Here is a 27,951-nt window from a genome sequence, read left to right as displayed (position 1 = left end):
GTTTAATGTGCCAGTTAAGTAGTGGTAATTGGCAGCAGCTGTGCCCTGGAACCAATGGTTTCTTACTGGAGTAGGAAGCCCTAATGTGCTAAATGGTGCAGGGTTGCTTTCAGGAGGGAGGTTTTATAAAGCAGGAGCCACAGATGGGGAAGTGAGCCCTGAGGAGCTGGAGGTGCTGCGGGCTGCTCTGGCGTGGTGCTTGTGGGCAGCCGTAAGGGAACCAGCAGGTAAGGAGTGAGTTTGTGCTGTTCTGAAGACTTAAAAATCAGTGGGTGAGTCAAAATGTGGTTTTGGTGGGGGCTAATATAATGGTGATGATAAAGTGGTGCGGTTAGTGCAGGTGTTGCTCATGTCACCGATGCTTCTGTGTGGCTGAGGGGAGCAGCTGAGCGTGGGTGCTGCAGGCAGCGCGGTGCCCTCGCTGCAGGAGGGTGCCTGGGGAGGCTGGGGAAGGTGCCTGGGGTGGGGGGAGGCTGCAGCCCTGTGGTGCCCTTGTGCTCCTCATGTGTTCCCTGTGTCCTGTGGTGCAGCCCTTTGGCTTGGGTGCTGTGGGAGACCTGTCCTGCCCTATTGGTCTGAGCGACTCCTTGGACTGGGGGAGGAGAGGGGCAGTGCTGGGTCTCTGGGTGAGCTCGGTGTGCATGGCTACAAGCTAGTGTCTGGCTCAGGCTGGAAACAAAGCTTTGGTGGTGAGGAGCAGGTGCTTGTGCCTTCCTACTGGTGCTTGGCATATAAACCTGGTGGGGTGCTCATGCCACGCTTAGTATGTGGAAGAGCTGATGTGCTGAGGTTGTGGTGGTCCAGCAAAGAATGGAGTGATCCACACAGAGCTCAGTCCTGGGGCTTCTGTGTTTTTTTTCTTTGGCAGTAGGTATTTGGAGGTTGGTTCTGTGTGGGGTCTTGCCCAGAGCTGCACCATGAGAACTGGGTGAGGGCTGTGGGTGTTACTGAGCGTGGGAGCTCCCCTTCTCCAGCTTCACAGGAGTGTCCCCACTGCACAGGATTTTGTGTTCTGGGACCACACCGGGGGATGGGGGAGAGAACTAAGGGGGGGGGGGGGGGAGGCAGAAGCTGATGGGTTGAAATAAAGATGGTTTGATAGGATAGAAAGGGAAGGGGAATAATAATAATAGAACGTGCAAAGCAAGTGATACAAATGCAATTGCTTACCACCCACTGACCAATGTCCAGCCTGTCCTGGAGCAGCAGTCAACCCTTTGTTCCCTCCCCCCATGCCAGCTACCCCATATTAATTGCTCAGAATGATGCTATATAGTACGGAATATGTCCAGTTTGGGTCAGCTGTCCTGGCTTTGTCCCCTCACAGCTTCTTGTGCACCTCTGGCCTTGCTGGCAGGGCGGTAGGACAAGCTGAAATGTCCTTGCCTTGTGTAAGCCCTGCAATAGCTAGAACACTGGTGTGATATCAGCATTTTTCTCAACCTAAAACACAGCACCATACCAGCTATTAGGAGGAAAATTAACCTTATCCCAGCCAAAACCAGGACACTGCTTTTCTGTGGGCACAGAGATGCCCAGAGTAGGGACCTGCTCATGGCCCTGTTTCAGGTTTTATACCATCCACTTGCTCTGGGCTGAACCATGAAAATGTCAGAGCTGTGAGTTGTGGTGTTGGCTGGTGCCAGGCCATTTTGGCTCAGTTGGGAAGTTGCATAAGGGTTTCAGCCCTGTTTCCAGGCCTACAAAGTTTGCACAGCTTTGGGTAAACAATTGGTCTTTCAGGTGTAAATGTAGTGTGAACCGAATCTCCCCCCTTGCCTCCTGGGACTGCTGCTGCTTCCAGCCAAGCCCGGGAGTGCTGAGATGCATAGCAGAGATAAGCGGTGCTGGAGGTAGGTCAGGGATGTTATGCAAACTCTGAGCATCAGAGATTCTCCTGCTTGTTAAGGCACAGACTGGAGTGGTTCTCGCCAAGTCCGAGCTGTTTCACCCTGAACAACCTGTCTGCAGCCCAGGCTGCCTCCAGCTGGCTGTTGTGGGTTGTTGGGGCACGGCAGCGTGCGCTGCAGCACAGCTCCCAGCTGCAGGTCCTGGCTGTGTCCTCTTGGTCTGTCTATCTGGACCAGAGACCCCTCTCCTGCCCAGCCCTGGGTGCTCTGTCCATTTGCTGGTGCCCTGGTAGGCCTTGTTGATGGCTGCAGGTTGAGTGCCTTTCCTGAGAGATATAGGGAGGCTGCTGTGGCAGCATGAAGCAAGCGGCTGTGAAGCAGAGCTAGCAAACAGTCCACTTCTGCAGCTGGCTGGAAACCTCTGCCTGGTAGCCTGGAGTTGTTACTTCCCTCTGTGAATCTGGAGTCTTAATATTTAAGTGCTTGGAATATTTATTTTTCATGTTGCTTACTGACACCAGGAAAGGGAAATGAGTAAATCTTTATGCACTTTTAATCACCTGTTAGTGGAGGAGCTGCAGGGCACTGCTGCCTTATGTCTAGAGATAAAAAAAAAAAAGTGTGGATTTGCCAGAGAGAAGCAGCTCGTACAGGTGCTGTGTGGATGCTGGTGAAAGGCACAGAGCAGCACCCTGGGCAAGAGGGAGCCATCAGCCAGAAGTGCTTTGATGGGATTACGACAAGGAGAGGAAAACAAATTTACCTTGTCCCCTGGCAGGACTGCTCTGGTGGGGAGGTCTGAGGGGGAGAGGCCCTGGCTGGCAGCACTACAAAGTTCCTGTCCCACCTTGCCAAGGATGGGGAAGGTGCCAAATGTCCAGGGTGCATGCAGGCAGCTGGGTTACCATTGCCACCAAGTGTCACCAGCCTTGGTGCCGCCTGGCAGCACTCTGCAGGGCGAGCTGGAGCAGTCGAGGGCTGGGGACAGCAGAAAGAGCTGCTGCGACCTCTCCAGCCTTGGTAGCAGCTCAGGACTGACCTTGAGCGCTGCGTTCTCATGCCTCTGCTGCTCTGTCTCTGAAATGGGGGGATTTAAGAGAAAGGAAAGGTCTTCGGGGGAGCTGCATTTAATCAATGTCCTTGAAGGCCTTAGTTGAGGGTCCTAAAGTGTTATGATGTTATCATTAATAAGGACAGCATTTAAAATGAAACAAGTGACAGGGACAATAGAATAGCAGCCACTTTAATATTCTCTACTTCATTCTGTACTTAAAATCCCTGTCAGTCTCCAGTGAGGAACAAGGAGAATTTATGATGAAAAATCAAAGATGTCCATGAAAATCAAGGATGAGATCAGTGGGCTGATAGATGACTGGCATATGAGTGCCTATCACCACCAAGGCGCTCTTGGCAGGGGACAAACTGTAGTTTCCTACTGAGAGCTGCAATGCCACCCCTCTCCTTGCTGCCTTTGTTCTAAACACAGCTCTGTGCCCAGGAGCTCTGCTCCCTGGGCCAGCTTTCCTCTTGCCACAGCTGCTGCTGCGGTCCAACAAAGGAGCACCCTTCTTGCTGTTCTGCCCCTTGTGCCATTGCTGGGGCTGGTGCTGGTGTTTGCTGGGGGAGCTCCTGGTGTGGTGTGATGGAGTGTCCTGCTGCTGCTCCCTGCCCGTGTCACTCTGTGTCCTGCTCCTCTGCTTTTAGGAGGTGGGTGCCTCCAGCCTGAGGAGAAGGAACAGCGCTGTGCTGGTTTGGCAGAGCCCTCCTGCATGCACTGCAGACCTGCCAGCCAGGAGATGCTCCAGTTATAACCAGTTATAACAGGGCATTTCACTGAGCCCTGGGCAGGTGCAAGAGACACTTGATCAGCCCTTGGTTCCATTCCCCAGGCACTCTGGGTGCTGGTGCAGTGTCCTGGGTGCAGAGCAGCCCCTGCACACCCTCGCCCCAGGGAGCTCCTTGCTCCAGCAGTAATTAAGGTGACTTGCGGTAATGCTAATGCTGTTCCACTTAATGGTATAGGAGATAAATGCTCAATGCACAAAGGGAGTTTCTTGCTTCGTAGCCCCATTCAAAAGAAGATTCCTTTTGAGTAATCTAATAATGGCAGTGACAAATGCTGTTTACCGGGCAGTGCTCTGCAGCCTGGGGGAGCTGTGGCCAGCGGAGCAGCAGCCCCGTGGGAGGGGATGGCCCCAGGGTGTGGAGGGTTAGGGCCCTGTCCCTGTGCCACGCAGGTCCCTGTCCTGGGCAGTGGCCACCAGAGCTGTGCTGGGGCACTTGCGGCTGCTCTGCCAGCACAGCAGGGCTGGGGACGCGTGCTTGCAGCTAATTAGCAGCCCTGCAAAGTTCATCAATAATAGATCTTGTGGCGGCAGTTGATTGCCGGCTCACAGCAGGTGGGCACGGGGTGGTAAATCAGCCTGATTGATTGTTGACCACTCCAGTTTTTCCAGCAGTAATTTAAAGCAATTAAAACGCCTCCCTCAGAAATTAACAAGGTAAATAACGCCCCCACGGAGCTGTGCGCAGCGGGGGTCCTGCTGGAGAGCCAGGGCTGGCAGGAGCAGGGGGGCTGGTGGCCACCTCTGGTTGCCACAGCTGGTCCTCCCCGCAGCGCTGTGGGGCTGCCACCACCTGTGCTGGGGGCCCTGAGGGAGAGGTGGGACCAAATGTCAGCAGGCTGCTGGCCCTGGGGAAGCTGGGGTGTTGGCAGGAAACCCCCTGAATGCTGCTGGCCACAGGAGCTGGATGGGCACAGGGCTGTGCTCGGCACCTCTGCTCAGGGCTGGGTGTGTGGGACCGGTGCTAACCTCCTGCTGTGCTGCTGCTTCTGCTGCCTCTGGGCTTGGGAGGTGGCGTGGCTGGATGTTGGGATCCTATCCCTGACTGTCAGAGCACAGCACCACCTAAATGTTGGATTTTCCCTTTAATAGAAATTGTGCCCAGCCCTTCTGCTGCGGCTCCTGTTTTAATTGTACAGCCTATCAATCCTGCTGCTGCTGTGGTACACACAGAGAGGCTACTTCACCCATGAAGGGTGATTATCTTTTATGAGTGTGAAATACCTATAACTCATGAGGTGCAACGGGAAGGAAGTGAGGAGAGAAAGGGAGTCACTCTTCATGGATCAGACAGTCCCTTCAGTATATGGGAAGGGCTTGCTTTTAATTAGAAAGTGCACTTTTCAGCCTAAATCACAGCAATAAAAATGAGGTGAAGAAGCATTTGTAACAATTGCCAAATCTCTTGCCAAAGCTTCCTTGGAGGCTGGTGTGACCCACAGGTGTTCCTGGGCTACTGCTCTTCCATGGTGGTGTGGAGGAATTTCAGAACTGCAGTTTGGGGTGTTCAGGCACAGCTGGTGGTTCGTGGTGACCGGGTGCAAGGTGTGAATTCCTCCAGGCACTGGGCACCAGTCTGTCAGCACTGCCTGGCTGGCCTAAATCCCCCCAGCTCACTGCCACATGCCATTGCCTGGCTTTGGGTGCTCTTTGTCCTTGCAGGGTGCAGACAAAGGTGCTGCTTGTCATCTCTTGGAGTTCCCCTGGCTGCTTGCTTTGCACAGCACTCAGCGTGCTGCATGTTCCTGCACCCCTGAGCAGGGCATGTAAAGTCAAGCAAGGCCTTGCAGCCCTGTTTGCCAGCAGTGTCCCTGGCATAGACCATCAGCTACATTGTTTGCTCTTCAATGGGGCAGCCTGCAGGGACAGCTCGGGGGCACTGGATGTGTACAGGGATGGGCAATGTCTGCTCCCTGTCCAGAGCCAGCAGCAGCAGAGCTCTTCCTTGCACCAGGGTCTGCTCTGCAGCCCGAATCTGGGGACTGCAAGCAGCTGTGGGTTTCCCTCTAGAAAAACTCTGGCTTTGGAGAGCTGAGCAGGGTGGTTGCCAGCAGATCCTGTCTGAAATTTTACAGTAGTCTTTTCCCCATATACCTCACTGAGCTTTCCCCTGAAGTCCTTGCCTGTGTCTGGAAACCTGTGGTCAGGCTGTGGGGCTGGTTTTGCTGGTGGGTCCCACTGGTGCATGCTACCTGTCAGAGATCCCCACTTGGATCTGGGTGGTGAGTGTAATTTATGTCAAAAACTGTGTTTAGCTCTTTGACAATATTTATGTGAATGCTCGTCTGTATGCTAGCCAAACATACCCACCTGGTTTCCAAGGGCTGCTAGGAGCCATGGACTTCAGCATGTATCTTTCCTGCTGTGGGGCTATTACTTGCTGTGATTTGTAAATGTGTAAATTCCTTGACAGAAGCGTGGATCTCTTCTTTTCCCTCTGAGCAGTGGGAATGTCATTGATCTCTGGTGCTGTGCAGGATGCTGGTTTTGCTAATGCTTTGCTTTGCAGTGATTTTTTTTTTTTTTTTGGTGGGTTGCAAAAGTTATGTGAGCCTTGATCTCTCCAAGATATCTAATATCTCAACTTATGCCTTGTAGAGTGTTCTGATACTGTGCAAAGAGTGCTGGATAACAGCAGGAAATGATCACCCACCATGAGTTCAGGCATCGGTAACTTGCCCTGAGACGTACTAGCACAATTTGGGAGCTGCTCAGCCCTTTAGAGGATGTCTTTAAAAACTTAATCTGTGCAGAGAGCAGCCTCTGCCACAGGCAGTCTGTGCTGCTACTGCCTTGAAAGGAGAAATTGGTTGTGGGAGGGATGCTTCAGGTATCTGAAGCTGGCTGTGGAGGTAACTGGTGTGTGCCTTACGTAAAGCCCAGGCAGCAATTACAAGCTATTAGCCCTACCTTCTGGGAGGGCTCCTCGGCCTGTCTGCAGCTGTGGGGCAGTGATGTGGCCTGGACCTCCGTGGTGTTCTCCCACTGCGAGAGAAGCTTGGGGCTTGTCTGGAGCTGTGTGGGGATTTCTCTGATCCCACAGGGAGCCTGCAGGGGCTTGTTTGGGACTGAGTTAATGCTCCTGCAGAGAGGAAAGGAGCCCTGAGATGCTCTGAGCAAGGAACCTTCTCTGTGGCAGCCACGGGCTCCTTCTTCCATGTTGCATTGGGCAGCCTGTTGCTCTGCCCCACTGGTGCTGGGGGAGAGCATTGGCACCCTACTTGCTGTGCAGCACAGCTTGCTGTCAGCTGCCAGCTTCAACTTGCTTGGGAAGGGCACGCTTCCAGTCGGAGCAGAGCTATAACCCTTATATAACAGTGGCAACGTGCTTGGAATGAGCACCTCGTGTTATAGAGCTATTAATGGTTTGTACAGCACAAGCTCAGGTTGGGTAGAAGCTAAGCCATGGCATTTTGCTGCAAGCAGTTGGGAGCAGCAGATGTTCTCGGCTGGTGCTGGGGATGATGTGGGAGTCCCCATTTCCACACTGTGAGGCTGGGAAAGGCTGGGCCCTTCCCGGGCAGTGTGCTGCTGCCCCTGGGACACCAAGGGGTGGGGGACACAAGGCAGGGTGGGTGTCCTGGTACCTGCTGTGGGAGGGAGCTGGGCACTGCCCCTTCCAGCCTCGTCACCAGGAGGCTTTGCCTGGCCTCTGGTGACCTGGGTGAGCATGGGAGCTCTGGAGTGTCTGCGGTAATGCCACACCAGCTGAAAGTGATAGTTTGTGTGTTCTAACAGGTGCTTAGTGCTAGGATTCCAGCTGTTCTCCCTTCGTCCAAGCTGAGCAGCAGGAGGGGGAAAGGCCCCGCAGTTTGGGATGATCAATAGGAACTACAATGCCTTAGTAGCTGAACCTGGCATTCAAATGTTTTTAACAAACTGGCTGCTGCTTGCCCCCAGTGTTGCATTTTGATTTGTCACTTATCACTGACATGGTGACATAAGGTCTGGAAGTTTCTAGAACTCACTGAATGCAGGCATGCTTCCGATGGCAGTGTTTAATGAAGCTGCATGGTCTCCGTGCTCTTGCTGTAGATTTGGCTCATCTGCAGCATGCCCTGTCTGCTGGCCAGGAGCGCCTGGGCTTTGGGCAAGCTTTGTGAAAGGAAGGTGGCAGCTGGGTTTTGAGGAACGTGTAGGCGATGTCCTGGGCTGGCCCAGGCTGTCTCTGGTGGCTGAAGGCTCCTTCATGCCTGCTTTTGGGTTGAACAACCAGAGAATGACCAGGCATTGCCAAAGTGCTTGCTTTCTACAGGGGCTTCGAGTCTGCTGGGATCCCTGATCAGACTTAAAGGGTCCCATCTCATCAAGGCATGCCAAAGCCTGCTGGTGATGTGTATTTCTCTTGTTTTGCATCCATTCAGCATGTTTCTGTTCAGAGACTCATGAACGTGAAACAATCTTCCTGTCCAGTGGAAGAAGGGTTCTTGCGATGTTTATTTAGACTAACCTGTGGAAAGCCAAAGCAAGTTGTATGTTAGAGTAATTTCATGGGTTTAAGGTGTGCTGTCCCATCTGCTTAGGTTGAGATCCTGAACAAAAGGGAATGAAGTATAATTTGTCAGGCTTGTGTGTAACTGCGGTGCTGCCATTAAAAGGATATGATCTTACAAAAGAGGTAGGATGCTAAATCCAGCAGAGTAATTAAGCTACTCATCTAATTGAAAGTTTGATGATTTATTGAGCCATAAACCCCAATTCTTTCCACTTACTGACCAGGACCTACTATGTATGCTATTGCCTGATGGATTCTCATTTCCAGCTGGGCAATATGCTCCTTAAAAACAGCGTTAAAAATGTCACCAAGGAAGGCATCCTTCATACTGTGCGAGTGATTAGCCCCATCTGAAGTCTGCAGCACATCAGAATTATTCCTGCAGAGCACTGCAGGATCCTGTGATGGACGTGTGCTGGCCCTCACGGGTGCAGAGCTCCTTGGGGTAGGAGCTGGAGGCTGGTGCTGGTGCTGGAGGTGTTCAGCAGAGACCCGAGGGGAGGCTGCGGTGCCACCAGCACTGTGCACAGCAGTTGGCAAGGTGCAAACAGTTATTTATGCTGGTCACCCAAGTCTGGTGTTATGCTGGTGGGGCAGGGACAGATGGGGGGGCTGTGCTGCCCTGGGGCTGGTGACACAGAGGTGCTCTCAGTGCCTTCCTGGTGGCTCTGAGAGAGCTTAGGATGTTTCAGCACTGCTTCCACCTTTCTTTACTTTTTTTTTTTGACCCTTTGACCCTCACCCCTCTGTTCCTGTTAATTGTCTAGTGTTCCTACAGTTCCTGGTTCTGTTGAGGGCTGGGTGGTGTGGGCTGGTGCTCCTCCCTGAAGGAGGACTGGTGGCAGCAGTGGCCAGAAGTGCGTGCCAGGGCCTGGCCGAGCAGAGGTGACTGCTGTCTGAGGGCATTTCCAGCCTCCAGATATTTTTAGCTCGGGGTTTCCTGAGCCGGATGTAAATGTGTCTGGAATTGTCGTGGTGGATGTTAGCTTGGGGGGATGGATATGAAAGGTTGCACTCTGTGAAGGTTGCTTGTATGTGAAAACTCACCTATGAATGTCAGAATCCAGATAGAGCTGACACAATAAATGTGAGAAAATGAAAATGTAGGGAAAGTAAAGCAGTTGAGAATCAAGTGATTGCAATAGCTGTCTTTTAGGCGTACATCTGGACAGCAAGCTGCAGGAGTTTGGTATTCCCCTTGATCACAGAATGAACTCTTAAAACTTCACAGCATCTTCAGTCTCTGGTTAATGCAGTGCTCCTGGAAGGCTGCTCTCCGTATTTTTTTTTCCCTGGTCAATTAGGAATTTCTTGGGCCATCTTTTCTTTAACCTGTACCAATTGCCTTAATTGACTTCCGCCTTAATTGGTAACAAATCATTTCCACAGAACCCTTGTAATTCTTTTAAATCAATCAGCTCACCCTTCCTGTGGGGACTGTGTGTGAGCAGCGGAGCAGGGGCTGCTGCAGCTGGGCAGGAGGTGCCTGTGCCTGGCTCCTGCCATGTCCCCTGCAGCTGGGGCAGGGGAGCTGCGGTGATCAGATGAGGGCTGCCATCAGGAGCGTGCTGCTGGCTGCAGGGATGGAGCAGGAGGGTGGCAGCACTGCTGAGCTGGCTACCAGTGCCACCTGAGCAGGGCAGGGGATGGAGATGGGGGAGCATGGTGGGGATGAACTGCCAGAACAGAACTCAGGGGTAAGTGGTAGATTCTCCAACCCAACACCTTCAGACCAAGGTTAATGTTACTTCGAAAAGTGTCTTGGCCAAAGTAGTCGTTTTGCTCAATAGAGGAAAAACTGGTTAAAACACAAAAGCCTGTGGTACATTGGAAATGAGACAGTATGATCTAGTGATGCCTTCTGGCATAAATATCTAGGAGCCTATGAAAATACATCTCACTCACATCAGTGTTCAAAACCATTAACTGGCTGGCCTCTGGTTGGTGCCACGTAGGTGGCTGAGTTCAGCACTGTCATTGTTTTGTTTCCCCAGTCGTTGAAGTCACACCCGGTGCAGAATACCTCTTAAATAATGGCAAGGAGAAGATAATGCAACATATAACAAAATCAGTCATGAAATCCCGATGCGCTCTCTAAGTCAAGGAAAAATGATCTTAGAATAACACCACTCCCTTTGATGTACTTGTGGGCTGTGTAATTAGCTGTAACCAAAATATTATTTGATCTTCTGTGTTGAAAATCACAATTTGTTTTCCTATGTATACCTAAGAATATACTTACAGCATTTCTTTGTATTAGTCATGCTTCTGAAAGCTGCAGCTGACCTCCCAGAACACCCAGAGAAAAAACTGGGACTTTCCACATGCAAATGGAAACATGCTTTGTTCTTGAAGGGTCTGTTCTAGGCTTATGAGTAGGAGGGTTGGTTTCTGTAGGTAACAGACATCCTGTCCTGTGGGGCAAAGGGGATCAGAGCTCAGCTGCTGAGGCTGCCTCCATCCAATGTGGGGACTACGACCTTAGAGGAGGCTGTGTATGGGGGTGTCTGGGTGCAAGGGGTGTGGGCCCTGCAGTCCTGGGCTTGTGGTCCATTGCTGCAAGACTTGCACTCTTTTCCAGCATGGGGTGCACCTATGGGACTGGTGTTGTGGCTGTGCCACAAATCCTCCCCCGGCAGTGAGGAGTTGATGTGTGTTGGGGCAGGGCACAGTCCTGTGACAAAGCACACGTGGCCTTGCCTTTGCTGGAGGTGTGCAAAGCTCACCTGGTGCACGGGCAGGGAAGCTGTGGTCCTGCTGCTTCCAAAGGGCAATGAGCCCGCTGGCCAGGCAGGCAGCCCTGGGAGAGCTGCTGCGGCTTGGCTTGGGGAGAGCCACATCCCAGATGCATCCCTGAGTGTGTCTGCACAATCAGCTGCAGGGCAAATAATTATGGGCAATAAAGTTAGTTGAATTCAGCTTGTTCTCTGAGACAAGGCTTTACTCATTCCTAGTGTTGTTGGCTTCTCTGCTGCTTCCTTATTTATCCCATTTCTGCAGCAATTACACCCAATTGGCGTGTTTGCACTGGCTGGGTGCTGGCAGCGCTGTTCTGCGTGTTGGGGTGCGCGTGGTGCTGGATCGCGTTACAGGCGGCCGTGCTGGTTCCTCATGCTCGCAGGGAGCTGCTGGGTGTGTTTTGGGCAGAAGTGTCCCTCTGAGCACCTCCACTCTTTGCTTGGCTGGGAGGGAGGCTCGGGGGGGGGGGGAGCAGGGCTCACAGTTCTCCCCAGGTGCTGACAGCAGGACACAGCTTGCCCTGAGCCCAGTCAGGGGTGTGTGGTGCAGGCGAGGTGTTCTGGGGCAGCATGCTCCTGTGGCAGAGCAGCGTGGTGGTGTAACGTGGTGGAGGAGGGGGTTGCACAGCATCTTCCCCCAACCCCCAAAGATACAGCAGGGGCTCTGGGCTCATGGGGGCTGCAGGACACATGCCCCAGTGTGGGGCTGAGCACTCAGCAGCTGTCTCCAGCCCTGCCTCTAGGGTCACGCATCCCAGCCTGTGCCACGCAGACAGATGCAGTAAAGCCAAGAGTAAGCTGGAATCCTGGCATGATGCAGAAGTGGTCCTTCCCCTGTTTGAAAGTACTGCCACTCACTGCCCCGGACTCCCTCCCCCCATGGGCCTTCCTGTGCAGCTCTTTCTCTCACCAGCTGCCCAGTAGAGAGTTGGGATCAGGAGGATGCTTGAGAGCTGCTGGGTGTTGCCTCCTGCCCCAGCCCATGCTAGCTGGACCCTGGGCTTGTGTCAGCAGAGCACCTGAGGAGCTCTGTGGGCTGCTGAGGGCTTGGAGGCTCAATTTCACCTGGAATGTGTGGAAGACTTGGAGGCTGGCAGCTGGGAACTACCTTAACTCTTTTGGGCTTGTCTGTACCTTGAAGGCAGAACTGAGTCTAAAAGGGATTCACTGCAGGGTCAAGAAGCGTCTGACACCTTCTGTCTTGTGCAGTGCTCTGCCTCTGAAAGCAGTGACACTTCTCGTGCGAGCCGCCCAGCTTGCTGCCAGTGCATCCAGTTTCCTTGGAAAAATGCTTTGAAAAGGAGTCAGGAAGGACCTCCCTGATTAGAGGAGCAGCCCGCGACCTGCTTTCCATGAGGTCTGTTCTGGCATCCAGCAGCCTCCCAACAAAGCATGGATATCCTTTGAAGGGGAGGAGAGGCCTGTCCCTCCCAGTTGCAGAGATGATTCGTGGTATCGAAATAGCTGGCAATAAAATGGTCTGAGAGAACAGCTCCTCCTGAGTGCTTTCTCCACCACAGCTGGAGCAGTCCGCAGCAGGGAGCCGCTGAGCTCTCAGGAGTCAAAGGCAGGGGCCAGACTGGAAGCTGTGCTGCTGGCCAGCAATAACACTGACAGAAATGCCAAGAGCAGCTCTGCAGTCCTGCTGCCATGAGGTGTGATGGCCAGTCCAGAAATATGAATAATCACCTTTTGAAGGTCCACAGAAGCAAAATGTGGGAGATGCAGCCCCTGAGGACTGACATGCAATCTCCCCATTGTATCCTGGAGCACACTGCTGGGCTTGGGACAGTGGGCAGGGCCTTCTAGAGGCTCCACAGAGGCTCTTAATTAGCAGAGGTGATGGATGAGGTTTGTACACAGTGCCGAATCACCGCTCTGTGACCTCTGACAGCCATGTATTGCATCCTGCTTTGTCCTTTCCAAAGCAGAGAAGGAAAGCCCGGCACCTTCCTATTTGCAAGACAATTACTGCTTGTGCTCTTAAAGCTTTCCTGCTTCAGCAGCACTTTAAATCCAAGAGATAATCAGAGTTTGACTTGGCTGAGTTACAAGGACCATTTCCTTTCTGATTAGCCCCGTTGTTGCTCACCTTCCTTTAATTTCCATCCATATCTTTGCTTATGGGAGTCTCCATCTGAGATTGTGTGTGCAGCTTTTTGTGTTGTAGATGGACCACAGAACTTCACTAATAATTAGTGTTTGTCATCTACTGCTAAATATTTTTGGAAGGTTTCTAAGACCTGCCACGTTCCCCTTTGTGTAGGGGAAAGTGCTCTCAGGAGCATTTCACAGGGTTTGGGGATTCAGATGGGGATTCAGCTCTGTCTGCCAGCGCTGCTTTGCTGTAGTTTGCTTGCACTTGGTAGGTTCTAGGAACATGTCCAGTATAAAATCAAACAGAACATGTGGAAGATAAGCTTTGTACTTAAAACTGCTCTGCCATCCAGTGATCTGGGTTAGCTGCTCCTGTCCTTGAAAACCCAGACAGGACGTGTTTTCTACATGCTGCCCATCAGCTCTTGGCTAATAAATATCTATATTAAAACCCACACTGAAAAAAGCACATTTGTCTAATCAGAAGGTCATTTGCTCGAGCTGCTCCTGTGTTGCAGTCTGAATCTAGAGAGGACCTGACTCTTTCAGGTGGTGGGCACCTACATCAGTCAACAATAAGCAACATGCAGCAAGATTCATGCTTCAGCAGTCCTCCCTTTGCTTGTCTTGCAGGCCTCATATCTAATGGTTTGCTTTCCTTCAGTCATGAAGAAGATGATGCCCACGAGCGGGACAGTGCCTGTGGCTTTGGATCTCTGTGTTTGAGACCGCAGCCCTGGCTGCCAGAGGTAAGTGGGGCCTGTGGCACTCGGGTGCTGCTGGTGGTTCCTTGTTCCAGGGTGATGCCCAGAGAGCCAGCCAAGAGGCAGGAGGCAGTGGAACTGTGGAGCTTGCTCTTCAGCTCACCTTCAAACCCAGATCTCGTGAATGGATAAAAGTGTGCTGAGACCGCATTGGAAGTGGGTAACCTTGGCTTGTGGGGTTGTGCAGTGACAAACAGGCCTGAAAGTTTTACCCTGTGCTGATGCCTCAAGTTTTCCTTGGGCCGGTTGAGGGTGGCAGCAGACCTGGCACATGTGAGGCTGTCTCTGTCCCCTGTTGGTGCAGGACTCGTGTGCTGTGTGCGCCACAGGAGGCAGCTCTGCCTGCAGAGGTGAGCCTGGTTGGAGCCGCTGGCTGTGCCAGGGCCTCGTCTTGCTGCAGGATGTTATGACTTGGGCTGATGCTGGTGATGGCGTGCGGATAGCTCGCTCCGAATTCCTGCTGCTGACAATCAGCCAAGCAGATTCATGGCGCTGGTTCAAGTGGTTGGGAGGGGAAGAGCTCGTGTTATAGTCCTGTCATGGAAAATGCCTGAAAATCCCCCAGACTTGAATGCATAACTGGGTGAGACCCACATGGTGTGAGGGGTAGGGACAAGCCTTGTCTGTACAGCAAATGGGGGCTCACAGGAACTCTGCAGCCACTCCGTTTGTGGGCTGCAGCACTGGGATGCTGCGGTGTTGGGAGCAGGATGGTGGAAGCTGCTGATGGTATCAGGACATGGAAGAAATAACTTTTGATAAGGCAAGGCCTGACCTGAACTTGTGCCCAGCACTTTGAAAGAGAAGGGAGCAAACCTGCTCGGTGGTGTGGGAAACCTTGGCTAACTTCCTTGTTTAGTTTTCCCACAGCCCTGTGCTTCCTGCTTGCCCTGGCTCTGGAAGTACCAAGATAGCATCGGGCTGGCCGTGCCGGTGGGATTCCGTCCCGGGTGGGAGCAGGACGTGATCGCCGTTCCCCAGGGCATCTGCAGGGCTGGGATGCCTGTGGGCACAGGAAGGGCTCAGGGAGGCTCGAGATGATGACCCGTGCCCTGGGGTATGGAGAGGATCAGATCCCAGCCGGATGGGAAACATGAGTAAGGGGGTGCGGGATACCTATGGCAGGGAGGGGGCTGCTGCTCTGCATGTGAGGTAATTTTCAAGATGATGCACCCTGCCCCATGGGAGGGAGTGTGAGTGCCTCCGGCTGGTGGAGATTACTGGAGGGGAAAAGGGTGGACTGCGGGTCTGGCTCTTCCTCCCCCTCCCTAGGTCACTGGCTGTAAATTGGCGCAGCCTTTCTGGGCATAAGGAAAAATACCAGTAGCCTGCCAAGCAAAACAATAGGTCTTTCCACTGTTGAGCGATGTCCAGACAGTCTGGGCCTGTGTCCAGCTCTGGGCTGGCTCTTGACTAAGCCTCCCTTTGCTAGAGCTTTAATAGGAGGGAAAGGAGAAGCAGCAAAGAGTAATGAAACAGAGGAATGTCTGTGACATTTTTCTAAAAAGGAAAAATGTGGAGTTTCCAGTCAAACCGAAAGACTTATTGGGTTCGCTGGGAGGCTAAGTCCAGCTCCGTAGGACAAACTGCTAGATAAGGAAAACAATTTAGTCCCAAGTAATATTCACTTCAGGATGGTGTGCAGGCTCCGCCAGAAACTGTTTTGACTGCACCGTTCTCATTGATTTTTCTTTCTAGCTCTCAAGCAAACCTGGTGGTGCCCTGAGGGACTGTGGTGAGAGGCTTGCAGAGGCCTGCTGGGGCCCCCAGCACCCCCACCTGCTGGGGGACAGGGAGCTTGTGTGTCCCCAGGCTGTCCGTGCCTGGCCATGCTGCATCTCCCCGGCGCACAGTGGGGGTTTGCGTGGTCTCTGTGCCAGGTGCTGCCAGTGGTGTCCCCTGTGTCCCCAGCCACCAGTCACTGCCTTGGTGCTGGACAGAGCGTCCTGACCCTTCTCATGGGCCAAAAGCTGCAGACGTCTGGGAAAATGATTCATCTATGATTCAATCAATAAGTAGGATTTTACAGTATGCTCACCAGTTCAGTGCAGGGCTCGCTCCACTTGCGTTGTACATGCTTTCATTTGCTGATGGTAGTGTTTCACGAAGGAGGGGAGGTTTGATGAAAGGTAAGTCTTGATGAAATGGTGTCAATAGTCTCCTGTGATCGAACTGTGGGCCTGGTTAGGAAAAGTGATGAGGCTGGTGTTTCAATTCTTTGAAGGTGTTTGACAATTTGACCAGAAAAACTGTAGCTAATAGCATATGCCACTTGGATTAAAAAGCAGCTTAATGACAGATTTCATAGAATGGTCATTGATGGCAGTGCTGCTTCCCCTGGCATTCCCAAGGAGCATTCTGACATGATTTGATGTAATGTGTGATTTAATGGCGAAGATGATAGCAGCCTTTGGTGTTACTGGGGAAGCCTTGGAACCAGCGATTGCTGCCCAGCCCTTGCTGTGGGCAGCCCACAAGGCTCCCACGTTGTTCCCAGGATGGAATTCTGGCTGCCGGGCCCATCCGCCTCCTCAGGAGGTGGTAGCTCTGGCTTCTCCATCAGCTGGGAGCTTCTGAAGGCAGCCTCTTCCTGCAGGGCTCTCTGGGTTTCCCTGTGCTTCCCCCAGCACAGCTCTGCTCGTCGGCCAGGCTCAGTAGCAAGGCACAACTCATGTTTGTGTTGAGGATGTGTCTGGGGTGAGGCTGTGTCTTCATTTCTTATCGCTTTAGTTCATGCTCCCTTCTTGCCAGCACTTGTATTTGCAAATCATTTTCTCACTGACAAATGGATGCACATCACAAACACCCCGCAAACAAGACACGGATGCAGATAAGAGACTGTGCCCTGTGCAGCAATGTTGATCCCCTGATACCAGCCTCTCCCTGCATCAGACCCCATCCTTTTCACAAGGCAATCATTCAGGCCAATGATTACTCCATCCACATCACTCCTTCCCACATCAGCACTTCTTCCAGGAGAAAACCTAGCATGAGGAATGGTGCTTGTACTCCTGAAGAACTGAAGGCAGCTGTAGCACAGGCACTGAAGGTTCAGTCTCCATAAAGCCTGGCTGCTGCATGGGGGCTCTGTCCTGGCTGTGCTTGACTTTACATGATTTGGGATACACTTCCCTGCATTTTGTAATTGTCCCTCCGTGGATTGGGCTACTGTTTGGATTTTTACAGTTTTAAATGAAGCTTCTCGATACTTGATTAATTTGGGAAACTATTCGTCTAAAAACCTGACCACTTGTGTGATGTATTTGTGAGCTGGTTGGAGGTAAAATTCTCAGTATTTCCAAGGCTTGGACCATGTACATTGGTAAAACATGCCTTTTTCAGTGCAAACTGCCCAGTGCAGGGGAAGCCCTCTCCGTGCCTTCCGCCAACGCCCCTTGGTTGGACAAGGGTGCATCTGGAGCTGGGTCCTGCCTCCGGCCCAGGCGTACCTCACTGCCCTCTGCAGTGGGCATGGCTGGATTCACAGCCTCCACCAGCTGAAGGGCCAGAGATGAAGATATAAGCATGACAATATTCCCTCTGAGGGCAATTACTCAACAGGCAACAGCTACAGCACAGATGCTGGCACCCTGGCCCCGGCTCTTCCTCCTCAGGTTGCTTCGGGAGTCTGAGGCAGAAACTGAGCTCCCTTGTTGGAAGCCCATGTAGCCTCAGTGATAACTACAGGGATCTCATCAAGCAGGAATTTCTTGGCAGGGGATAGGACCTGTCTGCCATATGGTTTCCATGTTCGGAGCAGAAGGTGATCTGTGGAAGTGGAAGGCAAAAAAAAAAAAAACCTCCTGTGGTTGATTTTCACTTGAGACTAATTGTTCAGCACAGCTCTGAGGAGGGAGCGGTGACAAAGCTGACCCTCAGCCCTGCTGCAGACTCCCTGGAAATCTCATGTGGGAATGCCTTGGGAGCTCTTCTGTGAAGTATTTTGATCTTTAGGAGTTTTTATATTTTGACAGATCAGATATCTGTTTGAAGGGCTAGACAATAAAATGTAAAACTGGCCAGAGCATCTAATGCACAAATACTTGTCACAGCCTGCCTGGCTGCAGATCCCGCTGCCCTGCCTGACCCTGGCTGCATGGGAAGCTCACACCTTGGCAGTGCATCACACGAAGGGAAAATATTGGCTGGTCAATGGTGGTATGGCATCTTTGTGGCTGTCTCTATCTTCAAAAAGCCTGTTTCCTCCCTGGTATGTGAAAGCTGTGTAAAGCTAGTTATGGTGAGATGCCTGGTTAAGATGGCCTGATCTGCCACCTCTGTCTTTCTGGCATTCTATTCTCCAGCCTGAGCACATTTGCAGTGAATGTATTAGGTGTTTTGCACTTCCACATCTTTCTCCTAAACCTGATGGTAATCCAATAATGTATACTCCTGTGAACATAGTAATACTTCTAAAGATTGACTAGATAGATGAGCAAATCTGATCTGCTTCCCTCCACAACTGTTTGCTGTGGTGAAATATCCCTTTACTAAAAACTTGAGCCAGGACTGAAGCTTGTGTTATGTACTCCAACTGCTGGAAGCACGGGAAGTGTTCAGTGGAGAGAAGAGCTGTGTTCGCTGGGAGGGGCAGTGGGGGCTCTGCTCCCAGGACGTGGACGCAGCTCCTAGGAAGGGTGCAGGGGGCTCTGATGGCCAGGCTTGAGGCTGAGCACGAGGAGTGGCACTGCCTTCCCATCATGGTGGAATGGCGAGCGTATATTGTCAGGCTGAATCTGAGCGCAGTACTAAGCTCCTCTGCCTGAATTAAAATTCACTCTGCTCTAGGAGGGCCTGGTTTGCAAGCTGCAGCTTCCAACTGGCAGCAACAAAGACATAAATGGCTAAGCAGATGCAGAAGAAAAGTCTCTCTGTGCCTGAGAGACAAAGGCACTCACTACTCCTCAACAAATATTTAGGCCATTTCTGTTGCCAGAAGCATCACAGGCATCCAGGACACATTTGCAGCAGAGCCGTGACCCACGGCGTCCATGTGTCTCAAGCCCTTGGCCAGCAGCTCAACGCCTCGCCACGGCCGGCATCGGGCAAGCGCACCTGGCAGGGAACCGCTGTGGAGCCTTCTGCAGCAAAGCCTGAAAAACAGGGAGCAGATCTGCAATGTGAGCCTGGAGGACGTGCAGGAGAGGGTGTAGGAGGGAGGCTGAGGTGCCGTGGCACTGTGGCACGGCCGCCTGCTGCTGCAGCGAGTCCGGCACAGCCAGCCCGGCTGGGCAGGAGTGAGTGCGCAGTGCTGCCCTTGGGTTTGTTCTCCAAAACGGGCAGCAGAAGCCAGTGGCAGCACTGCAAGGGGCTGGTGCTCTGGGCAGGTGCTGGCTACTGCTCACTTTTCCAGTGTCCCACCAGTCAGTGGGAGCTGATTGGAATCATGCTCCTTCTGTAGAAAGTGAGTTGCTGCTCAGCAAGTGCTCGCTTGTTCACACACAAAGCGTCGTGCCTGCGTGCAGCGCTGTGGGTGCTGCCCCAGGGGTGCTGCTGCTTTGTGAGGTGTCAGCCCCGAGCTGGCTGTGCTGCGAGGGGAGCACGGCCCCGTCCTGCGGGGTCACGCAGTGTGCACGGCAGCATCGGGTGTCTCTCTTTAAGAGTCTCATTTCCATTCTGATGAAAAAGTTGCTAATCAGAAATAACGAAGGACAGCCAAATAAATAGCAGTTGGTGCATTTGAATTCTTTCGACGTCTTTGCAGTGTTTCTGTGAAGGCACGGAGTGTTTTAAAACATGAAATGTAACATCAAAACAGTAAAAGTAGATCAGAATGTTCTGTCTTGAGTTTCAAACAATACCCTGGAAATTTCCAAGTCTTTCCTGTTTGTCCCGCTATTCACTGGACTCCTCTGTGCCCTTCTGCTGTTTACGATGGCAAAACTATTTGATTTTTCCTACTCACAGGCATCGATCTGGAGGCACTTAGCATATTTTGTGAAAATATTCCCTCTCCAAAAGTTTCCTAGTGCGCTCAGGCAAAGTGGAAACATTCTGGTTGCTTCAATCAGATCCCTCTGTCCTGGAATAGCCACGGTGCCTCTCCTCCATCCCCCAGGGGACTGCAGGGGCGGGAGGGACCAGCTGGGTTATTCTCATTAGGCAGCCTTGGGCCACTGCCAGGGTTTAGCTCCAGTAGTTCACGACGGAGACCCACAACCTCTCATGACTTGGGGTCAGACTAAAGCAAAGCTCCCTCCTCCTGCTTTAGTTCTGGCAGGCAAATTCCATCACTGCACAAATATTTTGGCAATCAGCGATAATGGGAAAGGAAATGCAGAAAAGTCCAGTCCATGAGGAATTCTCTAAACTAGGACACTCCAAGAAAAGCAAGCTGGCGAGCGGTGCGGCTCCAGGCCCCCTCCAGCCCCAGTAACAATGGCTTTTCCCTTATCATCTGGTAGAAAGTCTTGCTGCTGCCTTGCCTCTCGCTCCCTGGTGTTTATTACCTAGGAAATGCAGCAGTGTGTGATTTGTAACAACGGGCTGCTCTTTATGGAAGTGTTTTATGCTCTAAGTGGTTACAGCAGTGTGGGATGGTGTGTATATTTTGGTATCTATAAACAAAGCAGCTCAAGAATGCCTTGATACCAAAGGTTGATTTTGGCTTTTGATCAAATACTTAATGTCTAGTTTTTTGCTTTCCCTCCCCTCCCCCTGGAAAAAAGAGGTCAGTTGCTGAAATGAACAAAATAAAAGAAAACCGTGAAGCTTCCCACTCATGTGATTCTTTGGGGCAAAAGGGACAATTTCCAGGTCTTTGGAAGCCCTGTGGTGGTGGGGCAACAGAGCAGGGGGAGCCAGCGCTGTGGGGCCAGGCCCAGCACTGTGGCCCTGGCCTTTGAGCCCCTCCTGGGGCAGGGAGAGGGGGTCTGGGAGTCCTTGGGAGGCCGGGGCAGCATCGGGGGGAAGCCCCGGGGCCTGCCAGGAGGAGGACTGGCAGGCTCGCTGATGCACCCCCTCCAACTCTCCAGCTGAGCGTGAGCTTGGGAGCACCACTGTGCTGTGCCATTCTGTGCCCTGCTGTGCCGTGCCACGCCATCCCCTGCTGTGCTGTGCTCTACCCATGCCAGCCTGGCCATTGCACCCACTCCCACCAGGCTCTGGGGAAAGCAGCTCGTCTCCCGCTCCCATGGCACGTGGGGTCTGTGGGGTGGCAGGGATATGGGGGTGACACCCCCACCCTAGCACCACTGGTTTCCTCCCTGGGGAGCAGCGCGGAGAGCTCTAACCTGCCCCAGAGACCCAGGCAGCACCGTGCCTCCAGCGGTGGTTGTGTCTCTTGAAATGTATATGGTGGCACAACACAATAACATCCATTTTCCTAGTTTGAGGAGCTGGATTCTTGTGTTTCATGCTATTTTGGTATTCATTTCAGTTTTTATCATTTTAAGGTTCATGCGTTTCTAATTGTTATGAATACCATGCTAAAATTAATAGTTCTATGGTTGGTTTATTACATTTAGTAAAATTATGTGCATGTAATGTTTGCCAAGAAAAGACGCAGCAGAGACTTTAATCATGTAAAGATGATAATTTAGTTGTTACACTTGTTGAAATGATGGGATTAATTTTTTAAAAGTTTGCAAACTAGAGGAGAAATGTAAAACAATAATTTATCTCGACAAGCAAGCCAGCAGCTGACAGATATGTCCAGGCCAGTGGAAGAACAGACACATTGCAATCACAGCTGGGAGAAAAGTGGCACCGGTCAATTTTATAATTATGGGAGGTGTTATGATTCAGGCCAGATAATCCATGACTTTCTCTGAATTCTGAATGTTTTACAATGGCAGTGTGCTTAGTGTTTGACTGTCTCTGTAAGAGATCATGTATTTTACTTGTGCATGGAGAACAGAAAACAATTCACAAAATCAAAACCTCTGCATTATGAGTTAATTATGGTGCATTATGGTGGTCCTCAGCGGGACTCACCAGCCTTGCAGAGTCCCAGGAAACTGAGATTTTTAGTCACATAGAGTCCTGCGTCTCTTCTTCTAGTTCAGTCATCCTTCTCTGCCCATTCTCAACAAATCCCTTCTTGTCCAGAGAGCTACCAGCCAGCAAGGGAGGGGGCCCATGCTTTCTTCTTAGCCCCCTGGCTTTTTTATTTGAATCAGCTGATTTTTTTTTTTGTTTGTTTTTGAGAGAGAGTGAGAGAAAAGAGAGAGGCAGAGCACATGGGGAACTTCACACGGTCCTTGCAACAGAGCTCAAAGCTTCTGGCTGTGCATGGGTTTGCATTTGCCATACTGTGTAATAGGTATTATTTCACACTTGCTGGAGAAAATCTGGCTATAACTTAGGCATTAATTCTGTGGAGCATTTTGTAGCAGATTGTCGGGAAAGAAAAGAGAAATGTAAAATAAGTCTTGTTTACTATAGATGATGATGTGGCAAAATAACTCAACAGCCAGTTCTCAGGAGTTTATGACAATAATCATGAATATGTTTTATAAATGTGTAGCAATGTGAGTGGACTCAATTCTGGCTGAATTTAAATAATATGGCTTTGTGCAGCAAAGCCTAAATCAAGTGGCTATAATTTATGCTGAAATGTACTACAGGATGCATTTATTCACAAGTATGTGCTGATTGTAGCATTGTGCCTGATTTATGGTGTTTTACTTTTTCATACGAAAATCCCTACCAAAAATAATATTTAGCGTCTCCTTTATTTACTGAGCCCCAGCAGTTCTCTAGGCACGGTGGCGGGGGATCACTTATCTTCCTCCTCAGCAGCCCGTGCGGGGCTGGGCGCTGCCTGCAGCCTGGGTGCTGTGCAGGCAGAGTCGTGCCGTGGGTGTGCTGTGGTCTGGGGCCCCGGCACCTTTGGTGCTGCACAGGGAAGCCAAGGCCGGTGGTCAGTGGTGTGGCCAGGCTGGCTCACTGTGTGCTCAGCCACTCCAAGGGCTCTGCAACAGCCCAGCTTCTCGCTTGCTTGCAGTCATCACAGGCAGCGCTGGAGGCTGGCATCCTCCAACAGCCTTCTGCTTGGTGCCTGTGTTCTTCTGATGCTCTCCAAGTGACTTGGGTCGGTGCTCGGTGTCATGTCAGGGCCCCTGCCAGGTTTGGTGGCAATGTGGCCACCCATGCCATCAGGGAAGCTGGTGGCTACCTCCGTGCTCAGGCTCATCGCCCCCTGGCCAGCCTGCCCTATGGAGGGTCTTTGACAGCCATTCATTACCGTACAAACTCCTCTCCCCACTGGTCTCATTCAGCACCTTGGTAATGCTCAGGAGTTAGAATAAAGCTTGGATAGACAGCGGCAACTGACATTTCCTGACTTGAAAGAGCCTGACCCTGTGGCCCGAGCAGAGTTCTTTCAGCTGACGGTGTGCGTGTAATGTTTTAATTGCGTGTGACAATACCCCTGGCACAATTAAGCTGGGAAGCTTCATTTATCACCACTACCAAAGGCAAGTGTCAGCCTGTGAGCACCCTCCTCTGTGTGTAATTTTTTGGAAGTCACAGAAGAGGTTTCTAAAGGCAGGTAACTGGAAAGGTTTGGGTGATATTCCTGGACTTGTAGAATTACCTAGACAAAGTGCCATATCTCTGGCTCTGCTAGAAAAATACATAATTCAGAGGCTAAAAGAAAGATTTATTTAAAGCATTTGAAATCCCCAAATAAATCATTTCGTATCATAATAGAACCCTAACCATCCTGGGAGTGTGTACATCCATTAGAAGAGAGTTAAGATCCAGCCTTACTTTCTTTCTGGGTTAAAATCAGTTGTGCTGAAAGTTTATCAGTGATTTATTCTGCAGAGTGACTCCATTTGTAATTCTCCTTCCTGAAAGTTTCAGCACCATTGTTTTTAATGATAAGAACTTGTTGTAGCAACCCCTGTCCCTAAACACTTGGAAATTCTTGTTTAAATAAACATGCAACTTGCAAGCAACATGCAGCTTAAATGTGTATCTTATTAAAAGCTGGCACGATTGGAGGCTCCCGGCTTTCTTGCCAATGTTTGGAATACAGTAGCATTTTTACCCTGTACCAATAAATTTCTGTGCAATGAAAGGCCATAATATTTGCTGTTTTAAGGGAAAACTCTGCTTAGTTAGGTGGAGAGGTGGAAAATATTCCTAATAAATAGGATCCAGAATGAAGCAGGTAAATACTTAGGTTGTTAATGTTGTGTCTGTCTTACACAGGGCAAAAGCTCCCACCCTTGTTTTGGAGGAGAGGAGGAGACATTTCACAGCATTTCCAAAGAGAGGTCTCACAGTGAGGCATCCGAGGAGCAATTGACTTGAAATGTACCCAGAGCTAGACTGGGAATTTCCTCTTGTCCCTTGCAGAACAGTACAGAAGGGACCCAGGTTAACAGCTGAAGTTTTCTAGCAGACAATTGCACCATGGAGCTTTCAAACAAATATTTCAGGTACCTAGTCAAGTCTGACTTTGTGCTTGCAAGGAAGGAAGCTGGTTGGGAGAGCAAAGCTGGGGGAACATGAGGGAGGCAGAGCAAGCCAGGGCTGCAGAGACCGAAGGTGAGGATGAAGAAATCTTGCAGCCTTCACAGGACAGGCAGATGGACTGTGGCTGCTGTGGTGTTGGAGTGCAGAGACAAGCAGCAGGTCCTGCGGCTCTGCTCCCTGCACCTCTTCCAAAAGGCCACAGTGGTCCCCGGGCAGTTTTGCTGGTGGCAGGTGCCCAGAGCCAGGTTCTCTGTGCTGGAGTGGTGGCCAGGAGCCTGCAGCTGGGAGTGCTGGTGCCTGAGGGGCTTGGAAATGAGCTTCACGTTCTGGGGGTCTGACTGTGGTGGTGCCTCCCAGCACATGGCCAGCGGCAGGGGTGGGGTGGCTGTCCCCTCTGAGCCAAATTCTGCAGCTGCCTCCTGCTCCTGCGCTGCCCGCACAGAGCGGGCTCGTGGCAGCAGTGCTGCGGCCGCCGAAGGAACTTCTGCTGTCTTTAAGTTAGTCTTCTCTAATTAGTTCACTATTAATTAAGGGGCTCTGATGTTATGATGTGAAAATTAGCTGGCAAACCAGTCTGCCATTACCCAGAATTTGCAGAATTAAACTCTGAATTCCAAAATAACTTCTTCATTAATAATTTTGATTTTCCAGACATTACACAGAAACACACTGGTGATTAGCAGAAGTATGATGTGTTCTCATTCACAGTATCCCTAATTACTACTAATTTAGTTATTAACTCTTTGGTGCAAATGAGCGGGGACAGAACTGGGGAATGCTGGCTTCCTTCTGCACCGCGGCGTTCCGCCGTCCCCTGAGGGCTGCGACTCCTGACGCAGAAGCCCCCCTCTGCTCTCGTGGTGAGCAGGATGGGCTGGGGGGCTGCCACCTCAAGGTGTGTGTGTCTCACCCACCCTGCAGCAAGCAGGGGGAAGGCATTGCCAGGGACCAGCTTGGCCCTGCCACAGAGATGGCTTCCAGTCCCCAGCGCAGCACTGTGGCGGTGTGCAGGATGTCCCCTCCTCGCCGCACAGCCGCCACCGGGGCTGCTCGGCAGTGGGCTGAGGCATTACCTGCTTCGTTCATAACTCAGGGAGAGTTCAAGTGGGCAGGAAGCTGGCCCTCTGCCTGGGAGAATTTGTCACAAGATTAGAGAATTAATGGGAAAATACAATATATTAAAGAATGAGAGATTTTGCTAACCTCTTACCTTGTCTTAGCCTTAATTGCCTTTAAAAATCACAGGATACAATGAATTACCATTGATTTTTCTCAATAACGTTTATTTCTGCAAAAGCCAGCTGAACTGCAGTGAGAGGCCATAGTTCAGAGGGAGCTGCCAGCCCTGTGGGGTGGGCTGGGTGCATGGGCCTGGGCACTTGACAAACGGGATGGGATGGTGCCAGGGGCAGGCCCTGAGCCCCACGGGTCCCCTGGCCCCACTGCAGTGCCCAGAGGCCAGCGGGGTGTGGAGGAGAGCTGGGAGGTCTCCAGTCCTGCTCCCTGTTAACGCGTTTTTATCTGACGTGCACCTAGAAACAAGCAGTCTTGGGAGGTTCAGTGGGGCAGGTCCGGACTGAGAGAGAGCATGAAAGATTTATAAAGCCTTTTTGGTGGCAATCGATACTGCTTCTTATTACAGCTGCATTCTTCCAAACTCGCCCTCGTTGTTCATTTTTCCACCTCTTCTAATTTGACCCAAAATGAATGGATGAAGTACCAGGGAGGGGCCTGCATGGTTGAGAGATACCATTTCAAGAGCTAAGCCTGGTAATTAATCCTTTCATCTGATTCCTTCCACTGGCGAGGGAGTTCATTGCTGAGCTACAGCATCCATCAGTACTTACACATTGTGTGCCTGCGACCGCAGCCATGGGTCGTGCCCAGCTGTGCTCGCGGCTACTGCTCAGCGGTCCTTGTTCAGAGAGCTGGTGTTGTGGGGACAGCGGACACGTAGTGGGAACGACGGAGCAGAAAGTGAGAGGAACCATGGGAACACGGGTCGTGGTGTCAGGCTGCGCGTTCAGGCTTGCTGCGAAGTTCCTGGTGAATTTCACACAAAAATTGCAGAAATCAGAGAAGAATGTTCCCATGGCTTTTCAGTGGTAGGGAGGAGGTTCTGCCGGCAGGAAAAACAGCATGGGAAAATGCAGGAAGGCATCTGCAAATATACCAGGCAGTGAGAAGAGCCGGCACCACCGGCTCCTGGGGAGCGAGTGAAGATCTCACAGGGAGAGATCATTTGGCTGCTAACAGCCCTGAAGTGTTCAGTAAACGTTTCTCATTTTCACTGCAGTTTTAAAAAGCCTTTCATGGCCATGCAGTATATCATCCAACCTCACTGAGGAGGATATTCACTGACAGACCTTGGAAAGGCCACCAAGATGGACCTTTCAGGAGCCAGACAACAGATGCACTCGAGCATTTTAAAAGAGCAGAATGAAATCCTTCCTGGACTATTAACAGTAACGCTGCGTACTCCTCAGTGCACTGAGAACATTCCAGAGGAGAAGAATTTGTGCCAGAGTTTGCAAAACATGATGAGGGTGAGCTGAATTGCTAGAGGTTTGTCAGCTGGCAGCTTCAGACAAAACCATTGATAGGCAGAATTGAAGGTGTAAAAAAAAAAAAAAAGAAACACATTGGGAGGCTGCAGGCAGTGCAGCAGGGTCCAGAGCAGAGGCACTGGGTTGAATTGAGGCTGCAGCCGGTGTGTACGATAAGGAGAGATGTCAGCAGTTCTCGTGTTAGATTATTTGGAGGAAGGCAAACAGAGGCAGGTGAGGAGTCTCCAGGTTGCTTTGTGGGAAACACTCCTTATCACAGAGGAGTCCTGTCTACACTTCAAGCACAGACATGGGATTTGTATCAGGGACCAACACAGAAAAACCCTCAGGTCTGATCTCCTACTTAACACAGGCCAGATGAGCACGAGGATCCCTATGGCCTTAAATGTATGATCTGTTATTAGAAAACACCTGGCAGCTTGACTGGCATCACTGGGAAGGGGCGGGGGTAGGAGCTTTTTTGAACTGAAGCTCTGCTCCCATTGCCTTGCACAGGGGTAGCCCCAGGCAAAGACTAACCTTAGAGTTTGCTAACCTTGCACACAGAGGCACGTACTGTGCCCAGAGCATGGCTTTTTGAGTGATGAATAGCAACAGGATAAGCTCACATTTTCAGTCCCAGCCAGCCAGCATGGTCTTGTGTGTGCCCACCTGATGGCTTACCTGGCTCCTGGACTGGGAAATCTCACGGTGACATGCCTGGAGAGCCTCCGCATGTGACTGCACTCCCCGCTCACCACAGCCCAGCAGCAGCTCCAGAATCACCTTGCTTGCTACGCTGTATGCTGCCCTCCCCACACGGAGCCTCTGCTGCCTGCTAGATATTCATGGTGGCTGCTTGGAAAGCCACAGTCATAATGGGATCATTTTCCTGCAAGCTGTTTCAGAAGACATCATCCAGCCAGTCATATTTCTGTGCAGCATCTGTCAGGCTTCTGCACTTCAGCAAGCTTCAGACAGGACCATTTATAGTTTCAATAATGGTTTATTCAAAGACAGGTTATGATAACTTCAATCTCTCTGTTTTGCAGATATGATGTAATTTGAACATGTCTATGGAAGTTTGAATGAAGGAATTGTCCTGTGTATATGATGAATATTCTAATTGAGAATAATATTCAATAAAGGCCAAGACAGGTGCTTTCTCCTTCTTGGGATTCCTAATTGC

General features: G+C 51.3%; 1 long non-coding RNA gene across 2 annotated transcripts; it reads left to right on the top strand.

The window, feature by feature from the left end:
* The first annotated feature begins 113 nt into the window (after positions 1-113).
* On the top strand, positions 114-27,951 carry LOC311446180. Of its 2 annotated transcripts, XR_014698783.1 has the most exons (3): positions 163-227; positions 13,658-13,773; positions 25,859-27,951. It is a non-coding gene; the product is annotated as an uncharacterized lncRNA (long non-coding RNA). The 2 variants fall into 2 exon arrangements; XR_014698782.1 differs by lacking the exon at positions 13,658-13,773 and having other exon boundaries at positions 114-227.

The sequence above is a fragment of the Aythya ferina genome, assembly GCF_964211825.1.
Source record: "Aythya ferina genome assembly, chromosome: 17".
NCBI lineage: Eukaryota > Metazoa > Chordata > Aves > Anseriformes > Anatidae > Aythya > Aythya ferina.
The sequence above is the reverse complement of the archived record's forward strand: the minus strand, read 5'-3'. Positions and strand labels throughout refer to the sequence as shown.